The 12,069-nt window shown below is 41.6% G+C and overlaps 1 long non-coding RNA gene across 1 annotated transcript; it reads left to right on the top strand.

The window, feature by feature from the left end:
- Window positions 1-10,930: 10,930 nt before the first annotated feature.
- On the top strand, window positions 10,931-11,679 carry LOC129146310 (uncharacterized). Its single transcript, XR_008552872.1, has 3 exons — window positions 10,931-10,972; window positions 11,187-11,322; window positions 11,495-11,679. It is a non-coding gene; the product is annotated as an uncharacterized LOC129146310 (long non-coding RNA).
- Window positions 11,680-12,069: the final 390 nt, after the last annotated feature.

The raw sequence follows: 12,069 nt of genomic DNA, 5'->3' as shown, positions 1-12,069 counted from the left end.
CCTTGTTTTGATCCTTCTCCCTTCTCCCCACCCTGTAGTGTGCCTCTGGTTTATAGTTGCTGTTTGATTTTGATTTTGATTTTATTATAATTAGTCTTTTTCCTGGTCCCTTATTTAGGTTTGTTGAGTATTTCTTGAGAGTATATCCATAAGAGATATCGGCCTGCAGTTTTCTTTACTTATGACAACTTGATCTGTTCTGGTATCTGCACAATATTGGCCTCATATAATGAATCGGGTAGTTTTACTGTCTATATACTTTGAAACTATTTGGACATTTGGGCTAGAGCATTATATTTGGGCAGATTTTAATAACTGATTCAATCTTGTAATATTATAGGTATGTTTAAATTGCCTGTTTCATCTTGAACTACTTACGTAGTTGATATTTTTCTATGAATCTGTTATTTATCTAAGTTCTCTAATACTTGGCATATCCTTTTTCAAGGAGTTCTTTTATAATTCTCTTTATTTTTGTATGGTCGCATAAAGTCCCTCTTTCACTACATACTCAAAAAGTTTGATTCTTTTTTTTTCTTTTTTTAATGTGTCTACTTGAAAATATGTCAGTTTCTTTAGACTTTTTTTTTCTTTTTAAAGATTTATTTATTTATTTTATTTATACAAGCACTGGGTACAGTCAGAAGCACGGGAGGGTGAGAGAATTCACCAGAGCCAGAGTGGGGAGCAGAACAGGCAGAAGGACTGAAGTACACTGCTGAGGGGAGCAGCCGGCAGCAGGAGAGGTCTGCGCGCCATGCGGGACCCTCCTCTGGTGGCGGGGGAGCAGCCAGGGATCGAACGGGCACTTCAGAGGCTGCGGGCAGTTTCGCAACCCAGAGCTCAAACACTGCGCCACCGGGGAGGCCCTTCATTGGACTTTCAATGGAACACATTTAACTGAGTTATTTTATGTATTGTATCTCTTTTCTCTATTTCATTCATTTCTGACTTACTTAGTTTTGCTTGCTTTGCTTGTTTTGGATTTAGCTTTGCTCCTCTTTTTCCTTTGATTTAAAGAGGACCTTTTGGTAATTATTTATGGAATTTTCTTTATTAAGTTAGTCATTTATATCTATAAACTTCCCTCTACAGGTTTTAATACATCCAATAAATTTTGATATGCTGTTTTATCATTATAATTATTCTGAAAGTATTTTCTAATTTCCATTTCCATTTCTCTTTGATCTTTTGGTTATGTAGAAGTGCATTTGTGCATATTTGTTATGTTCCCATATTTCTTTTAGATATTGTATTTTCTTCCCTGTATGTGAACATATGTTATATTATTTATGTCCTTTTAAATTTATTAAGTTTGGGAGAATGATGTCCACAACATGGTGGAAAAGAGCCAAGAATACCTTATTCTGCATAGCTCTCCTTCCTTTGTGAGAGAAAATTAAGGACCTTCTTATAAAAACACAAACTGAGAAATTCATTATGATTAAATCCCCACTCCAAGAACTATTACAAGAAGCCTTAAAATCTAAACCAACAGAGAAAAGAATGGGAAGAACTGAAGTTAGTGAAGAAAATCAGGAAACAATCACCAAATGGCAATAACAGACTCCATGTATCTAAGTGTTATTGGACTAAGCTCACCAGTAGCACGCTGGATTCAAACAAAGAACCCAAACTCCTGCTGCCTCCAGGAAACACACTTAAGTTCTAAAGATAAGCACAGATTGAAAGTAAAGGTTTGGAAAACAATTCTTCAAACAAATAAATGGCCCCAAAAGAAGGCAGGGGTAGCCATGTTTATAGCAGATAGAACAGACTTCACACTAAAAATGATGACAAGAGACACCATGGACACTATATAATGATCAAGGGGATAATACACCAGAAAGTCATAACACTCATCAGTATATACTTACCAAATGAGGGAGCCCCAAAATACATCAGACAATTATTGTCAGCTCTGGAAACATTTATGGTAGGAGACTTCAATACTGCACGCTCACCAAGGGACAGAGTAACAAGACAGAAAATAATCAAGGACACAATAGCCCTAAATGAAAATCTAGATCATATGGAACTAATAAACATCTATAGGACACTGCTACTCCCTCAAAAAAAAAAAAAAAAAAAACTAACTACACATTTTTCTCAAGTACAAGTGAATCATTGTCCAAGATGAAGCACACACAGGGGTCACAACACAAACATGAAAAAATACATGAAGACAGAAATCATACCAAGTCTCTCCTCAGATGGTAAAGGCATCAAACTAAAAATGAACCATGAAAAGAAAGCAAGGACATTGCCCACTACATGGAGACTGAACAACATGCTACTGAGAGACCATTGGGTTATTGAGGAAATGAAAGAAAAAATTTAAAAAATACCTTGAGGCAATGACAAAGATCACATACCATTCCAGGACCTATGGATTCAGCAAAAGTGGTGTTAGGAGGAAAGTATAAAGCAATACAGGCCCATATCAAGAAGCAAGAAATAATCCAAAGAACCAACCTAATCTCCCACTTTTTATTTTTAAGATTTTGTTTTATTCATTTTTACACAAGAACTGGGGTACAAGCCAGATGCGCAAGAGGATGAGAGGATTCCCCAGAGACAGAGCGGGGAGCAGAACAGGCAGACTGATGAAATACACTGCAGAGGGGAGCAGTGGGCGAGAGAGGAGAGGTCTGCGCGCCATGTGGGATTCTCACCTGCCAGCCAGGATGGAACCTGTCTGCAGAAACTGCGGACAGCTCCACAGCGTGGCACTCAACTGCCTGCGCCACCAGGGGAGGCCCCTAATCTCCCACTTTGAGGAATTAAAGAACAACAACAAAAAAAAAATGAAAGCCGGTAGGAAAAAAAGAAATAATAAAAATTCAAGCAGAAATAAATGCAAGATAAATAAAAGAGACAATCCAAAAGGTCCAAAAGCTGGTTCTTCAAAAACTTTTAACAAAATAAACAAACCCCTACAAAGTTTACAAAGAAAAAAAGGAAGAAAACTCCAATAAATAGGATTATAAATGAAAGAGGAGAAACTATAACAGCACAGTAGAAATCCGGAGGATAATAAAAGATTACTATGGACATATGCAAACAACTTTTACTTGTGGACACATGCAAACAAGTTTATATGCAAACAAGTTTATATTACTATGGACATATGCAAAAAAGTTTATATGCAAACAAGTTCAACAATCTGGATGAGATGGACAAATTCTTAAGACTATACAATTACCCAACTGAACAAAGAAGAAACTGAAAACTTAAACCAATTGCAAGCAGTGAAATTGAAGCAGTAATCAAAACCCTCACAAAACACAAAAGCCCAGGATCAGATGGTTCCACAAACAAGTTCTACCAAACATTCAAAGATGAATTAATGTTTATCCTACAAAAAATGAGGAAAGAAGTATAACTACCAAATTCATTTTACGAGGTCAATATTACACTAATGTCAAAACCAAACAAAGACAACACAAAAATAGAAAATTACAGACTAATCTCCCTAATGAACACAGATAAAAAATCCTCAATAAATCTTAACAAAATGAATCCAACAATGCATCAAAAGGATTATACATCACAATCAAGTGGGATTTTCCCAGAGACACAAAGAAGATTCACATCCAAAAATCAATTAATGTACTTACTGCACCACATCAACAAAAAGAACAATAGAAACCATATGATCATATCAATAGATGCTGAGAAAGCATTTGATAAAGTCCAGCATCTATTTATGATGAAGGCCCTCAAAAATCTTGGGTTAAAAGAGAAAGATCTTAACATAATGAAAGCCATATATGACAAACTCACAGCTAACATCATTCTCAAGGGTGAAAAATTGAAAGCCTTCCTATTAAGATCTGGAACAAGACAAGGATGTCCACTCTCACTACTGCTTTTCAATGTAGTACTAGAAGTCCTAGCTAGAGCAATTGGGTAAGAGAAAGACATGGAAGGAGCCCAAATCATGAAAGAAGAAATGAAACTGTCACTATATGTACATGATACAATAATATAAAGAGAGAATCCTAAAAATTCCACAGAAAAACTAATAAAAAAAATAAACCAGTTCAGTAAAGTAGCAGGTTATAAAATCAACATAAAAAAACAGTAGCCTTCCTATACGCAATAAATCAATCAATCTCAAGAGGAAGAAATTAAGAAAATCATCTCATCTACAATTGTACCCCCCCAAAATTTAAATACTTGGGAATAAACCTTACAAAGGAGGTGAAAGAACTTTACAAGGAAAACAACAAAATACTTTTAAAAGAAATTGGAGAAGACATCAAAATGGCCATCCTACCAAAACCAATTTACAGATTCAATGCTATTCCAATAAAAATCTCAAGAAAAATCTTCAAAGAAATGGAACAAATAATGATGAAATTCATATGGAACCACAAGGAAACCCCAAATAGCGAAGGCTCTCCTGACTAAAGGGGAGGAGAATGGAGGCATCACACTCCCAGACTCCAAACTATACTCCAAAGTGTTACAATAAAAGCAGCATAGCATTGAAACAACAACAACAACACACACACACACACCCCGATAGAATCAAAAGGAAAGCCCAGTAATAAAACTACACTAATCTATAACAAAAGGACAAAGAATATACACTGGAGTAAGGAAAGCCTCGTCAACAAACGGTGCTGGGAAAACTCGACTGCCACATGCAAAAGAATGAAATGAGATTACTATTTCACACCACACAAAAAAATCAACTCAAAATGGATGAGACTTGAATGTTAGTCCTGAAACCGTAAAACTATATAGAAGAAACGTTGGCAAAACACTCTGTGACATAAACTTCAGAAACATCTTTGAGGACTTCTCTCCAAAAACATGGAAAACAAAAGAGAAGAGAAACAGTTGGGCCTACATCAAACTAAATGTTTCTGTGCAGCAAAAGAGACAGCAACTAAAATGAGGAGTCACCCTATTTAATGGGAGAAAATATTTGCACATCCTACAACTGATGAGGAACTGATACAAAATATCTACAAAGAGCTTACACAACTCAAAAAAACAAAGCAAACAACCATTCAATAAATGGGCAGAAGAGCTAAAAAGACACTTCTCCAAAGAGGAAATACAAATGGCCAACAGGAATAAGAAAAAATGTTCAACATCATTTATAATCAGGGAAATGGAAATCAAAACCACTGTGAGATACCACCTCACACCTGTGAGAAAGGTCCGTATTTAAAACAAAACAAAACCTGAAACAACAAATGGTGATGAGGATGTAGAGAAAAAGGTATCTTCTTACACGGCTGGTGGGAATATAACTGGTCCAACCACTACAGAAAGCTGTGTGGACGTTCCTCAAATTATTAAACATGGATCTACCATATGACCCAGCAATTCCACTCCCAGGAATCTACCCAAAACACAAAAATTCTAACTCAAAACTAAGCCTGCACCCTTATGTTTATCGCAGCACTATTTACAATGGCTGAGATATGAAAATTACCCAAATGTTCCAAAACAAAGAACTGGATCAAAAATTTATAGCATATTTATACAATGGAATACTACTCAACTATCAAAAAAGATGAACTCATGCCATTTGTGGCAATGAGGGTGGAGCTAGAAGGGATTATGCTAAGCAAAATAAGTCAGAAGGAAAAAAGATAAATATCATTTGGCTTCACTTGTATGTGGAACACAGAGAAATGGAACAAAGTGTCAGGAAAACAACAAAACTTACAAGCTGGCCATAAATCTAAGGCAATCAGCAGGGTTGGGGGAGAGAGGGTCAAAACAGGGGAAGCAAGCGCACAGGGGAGTGTGATGATGGATCACAGTGGTGGGGAAACTATGGGGACTACACCTGAGAGGAAAAATCAAATACTGTACAAAAATTAATGGTTTAAGAAAATAAATAAATAAATATTTTATCATTTTTTTAAAAAACGTGCAATTTGTCATTCTAAGACAGACCACCAGCCTCTGCAGATTCTTGCATTTGGGAGGGCCCCTGGCAGGTAGTAGGTTTGTTTGGCATTAAAGTCCTTCTGGCCCCAGTCTTATGTCCAGGTTCTGATCATTCTGCCCCACTGGAAGGCCTGGTGCAGCTGCCACCTATGGGACTCTGGGAACTCCCCCCCTAGGTCAATATTGAAGATCAAAAGTCGATGTGTCCAGTATCACCAGGCCTTTAACTTAAGAGTCAAGAGACCTGAGGGCATCTCTTAGGCCCAGGAAGGGGGCAAAGAGAGAGGACACCAGGTTCTGGCTCCCAAGTACGGAGAGGGGGGGAGGGGCCACTCTCTAGGCTCCAAAAGCTGGGTGGCCTCGCCCTGGGTACTTGCCCTGGAGCATGGGGATGGGGAGATACTTTCCCTTTAAGGGAGAAGTGAGTCAGCAGTCAAGGCCCCTTCCATTGATCTTGTGGCCTCCTCAGACTCCAGGCTCCTCCTACCTCCTGCCTCTGTGCTCCAGAACAAGGAGTCCAAGGCCTGGGCCACTCCTCCTGGTGCAGGGATTCCTGGTGCCAGGACAGTGTCCAGGCGCTGAGGGCTGTGAGCTGTGATGGCCTCAGACTGGGCTGTGAGGTCCCAGCACAGGGAGGGCTGCCCCCAGCAGGAGACACAGGCCTTGTGCTCCCCCCCTCTGGGCTCCTTGCTTCTCCCTGTCACCCCAGCAAAGGGCACTTTGCTCTGAAGAGGAGGCCCCTAGATGACCCCCTCTATCTTCTTTTCCCTTTCTTCCCTGTGTGTTTGAATTATACCTTATGTCTCTGCCTGGAGAAGGCCTTACACTTAAGTACAGTTTCCCAGCTGATCACAGAGTAACATCTGTGTGGTGACAGCCCAACTGAAAACAGACTATCCCAACCCCAGCCAGAGCCCCTGGGCCTCTCCCACACAGACCATCCCCGCTGCCCAGTGTCCACTAAGCTGACCCTTCTCTGCCCCCACCATCTGGCTCCTCCCCCTCTACTCCTATTGGCCTCCCTCCCCTAAAGCCCCTATTTCCTCCCTCTGCTCCAGGAGCCTCCCCTCTTTCTAGCCCATGACCCTGAGGGTCTCTCCTCCTACCCCTCTTCCAGCCCATCCTGGGGATGGAGGGATTAGTGTTGATTCCCTGGAGAAGGAGCCTCCATCCCTGGAGTCAGCAGCTGGAACAAGTGACAGGGACACTGGGTCAAGGTGTCATCCCAGGAGACTGAGAGCACCTGGCATGCTGTGGGGCCCACCCTGGTCATTATCCAGCTGTTATGGCCTAGGGATCTGCTCCTGCCTGAACCAAAGTCTGTGGTGATTAGTGGACAGGGGCCATCATGTCAGCGTGTATTAGGAAACAGGTCAGACTGAGAACCTGAAGCTGTATGGGGCTCCCCCTCCTGTGCACAGCCCTGTCCTTCTGGGAGACCCTGAGAACCTAGGAGATCACAGGGTTCTCGCCCTCTGTCCTCAGCCCTGTGGCCACACGGGGGCGCTGCGGCGCTGTCCTAGTCTGGCAGCCAGGGGAGAGGCTGGGTGGGTGTGACTCAGGCTGAGAGGGTGAGCTGGGGCTGAGCATCCCTGGGGGAGGGGGTGAGCTGCCCTGTGAGCAGCCCTGGCACCAGGCTGGGTGGGGGGAGTGGAGGAGAGGAGAGGAGGCTCTGGAGCTGCCCTGTGTCTGAGGCGCCATCTTCTCTCCCCACAGCCTCCCTCTGCAGCCCCTTGATGACCACACCCTGGAGACCGCAAAGCAGATGCTTTTCCCTTCCACTCCCTGTGCCTTTCCTGAGGCCTGTTTTAATGTTTTTATTTTAAATAATTTAATTTATATAAAAATTGGTACAAGATTCCTGTGTATCCCACACGCCTTTTCTCTGTTAACATGGATCTCTCTGTCTTGTCTGTACAGCCAATGGAGCAATAGTCACATGTTATGAATAATCCCCATACCTGACTTGGGTGTGGTTAGTGTTTCTTTTGGCTTCTCCAGGCTCCCATCCTGATACCACATTAAGTCCCAGTCATGTCTCTGAGGCTCCTCTGGCTGAGTCAGTCTCTCAGACTCTCCCTAGTTTTGATGGTCTTGACAAGTTGAGTTTGGCTGCCTGGGGTGATGCGGTTGGGAAAAAAACTGAAACATGAAGGGTCATTCTCAGCACAGAGCCCTGGAGAGTCACCTGCACGTGATCCTCACTGGTGATGTCACCTTCCCTCCCTGACTAAGGTTGGGTTTCCCCTGCCACTGGAGGAGGGTCCCACATGGCGCGCAGACCTCTCCTGCGGTCCTGCTCCCCTCAGCAGTGTACTTCAGTCCTTCTGCCTGCTCTGCTCCCTGCTCTGGCTCTGGTGAATTCTCTCACCCTCCCGTGCTTCTGACTGTACCCAGTGCATGTATAAACAAAAAACAAACAAATAAATAAATAAATGAAAACATGCCTCTATATAAAAAAAAATATTTTAATTTTGTTAGTGAATGTCATTCTTCTTGTGGTAGTCACTGAAAATATGCCAGGTAAATTTATGTTTCACCCAACAAAAATTTTGAAAGCAGATTAACATTCAAAAATCAACAAATGCTTCCTTCTCAGAGTATTGCCATTATTGACTACATTGGGAACAATAATAGAGCAAATTAAATTTGATTTCATTTCCAAGATTAGAAAGGCACTAGAATTAAACTACTTGAAGGAGTCACTGATTATTGAATCTTATGCATTCTGATAAGGTATTTTTCTCAAGCCAGGAAAATATGCATACAAATTTGACACTGAGACTTCAAGAAAACACAGATGACCTGGGTAGTTCTATCAGCACCTCAGTAAGTGAGCTGGAAACACCAAGTTTATAGCTCACAGGGACCCCTTAGGTTGAAGGACTAAATCTCTCCAAGGGCAACGTCAAAGAATATACTAAACATGAGGAGGGTTGGTTGCCTATGAGAGAAAATCTCCCACAAGTCATATTCTTTTTGTAGTGTATGGGCCTCTTTAACAGAAACTTGATCTGAAATAAAGTAAGTTGGGAGCTGGGTGTTGCCATGATTGAGGTTTCACAGGTTTCACAGGTTTCACGGGTTTCAAAGGCAGGAATGCACTGGAGTTCTGGAAGGAAGTGAAACCTGCAACTAAGCTGACAGATTCCAGGAAGTGCTCTTGGTCCAAATCTGCTTCCCCTTTTTGCATTTCCTCCTGTCTTCTTTCTCCCTGAAGTTTGCCTCTCTCTTGTCTTCACATCACAAAGTGGCCTATAGTGGAAGGCCACATGAAGTGGCAAACTTTATTCTTGTACATAATGTTGAAATTCCTGGATGAGACCATAGTTGGTCAGTTAGTTCATGTTGCCTGAACTTCAACAGTCAGCAGTATTTATGCATACAAGAACTGGGGTACAGGCCAGGGGTGCAGGGTTGGGGGGTGAGAGGATTCACCAGAGACAGAGTGGGGAACAGAACAGGCAGATCAACGGAAATACACTGCTGAGGGGAGCAGTGGGCGAGTCAGGAAAGGGATGCTGTGCTACGTGGGTTGCTCCCTGGCCTGGGATCAAACTCGTGCTTCAGTGGCTGAGGATAGCCTCATAGGTTGCGTCTTAACCCCTTGTGCCACCAGGGAGGCCCCTGAAATATTCAGTTTTGAAACCTACCCTAAATTTCCCAGTGGTCAGTGTTATAACTAAGTATACAAAGTACAAAAAATATGTCTAATATAACAAAAAAAACTAAAAATAAATTTGTTTTACCCTTGCTTCCTTGCTTGCTCAACAGTCAAATTACATTTTTGATAAAGGATTGTGAAATGTGAAATTTCCATAGAAGAGTCATGAGTTTGTTCAATACTCTAGAAATAGATGTTTACTAGATATGCAATTTCGCCATAGCTTGCCGTTAAAATTTATTTCTTTGGGAAATGAAATATCAAATGTCATGAGAATAAGTTGAAGTGAAAGCTAATATGGTCACATTACATTCAAACAAAAATAATAAAATTGCAGGGAATCATAAAAAAGAGAAGCACGTGTAAAATAGTATTAGGTGAAAAAGGCATTATACAAATTTTATGATATCATTTGTAGAAGCTTAAAAACATCATTTCAATTTCAGTGATTCCTGAGTTGTATGATAATGGACAATGCACTTTTTCTTTAATACTGGAACTGTTATTAATGACTACTGCTATTTAATAATTTAAAAAGTTTTTTTTTTAATAAAGAGAAGGTGCTATCCCTGTAGTAGGAATAGTGCTGGAATAGTGGAAATGCTGTCTTGATTGCTGACACGAATCAGTAGTGATACATTACTAATGTGTCACTAGAAAAGGGTAAGAGCAGAGTGTGGTGCTGGATGAGAGCAATGCTGAAGAATATTCAGGCTCCTTTTAAATAAACTTTCCAGTTGAATATCTGATTGTTCCCATACCTTTCATTGAAAAGGTTTTCCTTGACCCAATGCATTACTTTGCTATGTTTGTTAAAAATTAAGTGATTGCCCAAGTGTATCTATTTCTGGACACTCTAATCTGTTCTGTTGATGCCTGTCAGGACTTAGGTCAGGATCACACTGTCCTGATTAATGCAGCTTTAGTAAATGTTGAATTCAGGTACTGTAAATTTTGCAATTTGTTCTTTCTTAAAAGGAAAAGGTATATATGTCCATTTATTTGTGTATTCTGCAACCAACCTAAGAGAGGAAATGTTTGGAGGCTTTACAAGTAGCTGAGTGACTGAAACTGTTCCCGGTTTTGCTGCTGTCACAGCCTGGCAGGGAAGGCGAGACCTGGAGCCGGGCGCCTCTCTAAGCTTTCAGTGTAGCCATTTGCCAGGCCTTTCGGCCGCTGCAGCAGCTGTTTTGAGTGTCGTTTGTCTGGTGCTGTGCTGGGGCATCTCAGCAGCTCCGTTGAGCCTCTCCTGTTGTGTCTTCTGCTCTCTTCGTGAGTTGGATCCCGGCCTATGGTCTGGCGGCCACATGCTCCAGGTCCCCAGTGGCAGGAAGACGCTACTTGGGAACATTTGTGTTTAGAACTTTAAAAGACTGGACACTGCTTCAGGTGAGGTAAATGGCCATTTGTGGTCTCAGTAACTCTTTGTTTTTCCCTGGTTTTTAAATAAACCCCATTATTGTTGTCCTCTGAGGCTGAGTGGTTTTGTAATTGTGTGCACGGGGGAAGAACTCAGACTGGTAAACAATTTGAGCAGTGACCTTGGTCAGCTTTCATGCCTCTTTTGCCCTGTATCATTTTTATTTTGCTCTTTTCCTTCCAGACTTGCCTGGCCGCTTCTGCCCTTCTCCTATGAGTCTCCACCAGAAAGTGCCTTATTCTTGTTGTAAGCCCTCAGGCCTCAGCGGTCCTGCTCTGGGCCAACTCTATTTGGCTGGATATTTACATGCAATGGAATGGTAACTCTGGGTGTTTCATTTAGTAACTAACTATAGTCTTTCTGTTCTCTTTATTGCTCACTAAGTGTGTTGAAGTCCTCTTCTATTGGAGATCTTATGCACTAGAGTAAATAAATAAATAAATAGATTAATTAATTAAATCCCAGTTCCAGGCCATCACCTTCCCTTCCAGGCTCTAACAGCAGAAAAGCTGGGAACAGGTGAAGAAGCTGTGATTGCTTCTCAGCCTTGGACTTGTGCCAGAGACTTGGGGGACATGGAAGGAGACACTGGGAACAGATGTGGGTGAGACACCTATGGGGAGATTACAGTGGCAACATTTATCTTGATTTTGATTTTGCTCTTTTCCTTCCAGACTTGTCTGGCTCTTTCTGCCCCTTTCCTATGGGTCCCCACCAGAAGGTGCCTTAGACTTTTGACAGATTTGGGGGCCTCAGTGTCCCTGTTTTGGATCAAATTGTTTGGCTGAGGTGACCCACAAGGGGATGGGTAAATTGGGGTGCTTGATTGGGAAACATATTCTCTATTCTGTCCCTTCATTCTCTTTCTTACACAGTGATTGTATTAAAGTCCTTCCCATTAAATGTCTTATGCACTAGAGTATGTTTTGTTTTCATGAGGCAGATGGCAGAACCCATTTAGCGTGGGCAGGTTTGGGAGTCTTGGGTTCTCTCACCCTGCCTGGTAACAGAACCTCCTTTACTGTGGATATCACACTGTTACAGTCCTGCCCCTAGGCAAAAAAAA

Source organism: Talpa occidentalis, unplaced genomic scaffold (genome assembly GCF_014898055.3).
Source record: "Talpa occidentalis isolate TD23 unplaced genomic scaffold, MPIMG_talOcc4v2.1 talOcc4.2, whole genome shotgun sequence".
Classification (NCBI taxonomy): Eukaryota; Metazoa; Chordata; class Mammalia; order Eulipotyphla; family Talpidae; genus Talpa; species Talpa occidentalis.
The sequence above is the reverse complement of the archived record's forward strand: the minus strand, read 5'-3'. Positions and strand labels throughout refer to the sequence as shown.